The sequence below is a fragment of the Jaculus jaculus genome, chromosome 10, assembly GCF_020740685.1.
Source record: "Jaculus jaculus isolate mJacJac1 chromosome 10, mJacJac1.mat.Y.cur, whole genome shotgun sequence".
Lineage (NCBI taxonomy): Eukaryota > Metazoa > Chordata > Mammalia > Rodentia > Dipodidae > Jaculus > Jaculus jaculus.
Window position 1 is genome coordinate 82,820,549 of NC_059111.1, and position 1,224 is coordinate 82,821,772.

Below are 1,224 nucleotides of genomic sequence, written 5' to 3' on the forward strand. Positions count from 1 at the left end.
ACAGAAACTGTAGGGCTGCAGAAGCTAAGAGATTGGACTCTAAAATTTCTTCAAAAATATGATCCAAAAGGAAAACCAGAATGGGTCCTCAGAATCAGAAAATCAATAGATACCAATCCAGAGGAATCAGTACTGAATAGCAGCTACAGGAGAAACAGTTTTCCTATTCCACTTTCCAAGCAGTATCATTGATTCTCTGGGGAAGGCATTTAGACTGGATGAGATGACCTTTTTTTTTTTAATGTTGGGCTGCTTAACAGCAATAGTGAGATGGGTACTGAGATCCAGCAACCAGGAATTGAAGATGAGAACATGGATGTGTTAGACAGAAGGAAGTGGATGCCACCTGAATTGTTTGACAGATACTTGCTAATGACAATAATCAGGCCTTCATGTATTCTTTTTAACATTTGTATTATTTGTTGCCAAGCCCCACTTGAAGGACATAAAACATGAAAACCAGATCTGGAATTGTTCACTTGAAGTTCCTAAAGCCCCCATGGCCAACCTCTATTCATATAGATACTGAAAAGCCAAATATCTCAATTTTTACTGTGTTTTTACTCTCTGCCTTCCCGTGCCATAGAATGAAACCCATTAGCAGGCAGCTACACCCTAGTTAAGCCCTGCCAGACTTGGCTGCCACACCTCCCACACAATTGCCAGCCTAGATTCTCACAGTTCTATTTCAGACAATCTTTCCAGAAAGGTAAGGAAGGAAACTAACAGAAGAGTAGGTCACAAGTTCACTTTCCACTTGTGCTCTCACTAATTCTATTTGTTTCCTTTGCATTACATGTTCCAAGATAATGAAAAGTTCCATAGCAACAAAGTCTGACAATAAACTGTTACTTTGATTATCACATTTCCAAAGAAAGGTCTCTCAATGGCAACCAAACCAGAAGACTCAGTACTAAATATGTGGTAGTAGCTCTGAGGTGAACACTTGTTCTATTTCATTTCATTACCAGCTGTGGTGGTTTGATTCAGGTGTGTACCTCCTCCTCCATAAACTTAGGTGTTATGAATGCTTGATTCCCAGCTGATAGAGATTTGGGGATTGATGCCTCCTGGAGGCAGTGTATTTTTGGGGGAGGGCTTATGGGTATTATAACCACCTTCCCCTTGCCAGTGTTTGGCACAGTCTCCTGTTGCTGTGGTCCACCTGATGTTGGTGAGGAGGTGATGTCCACCTTCTGCTCATGCCATCATTTCCCCAGCCAT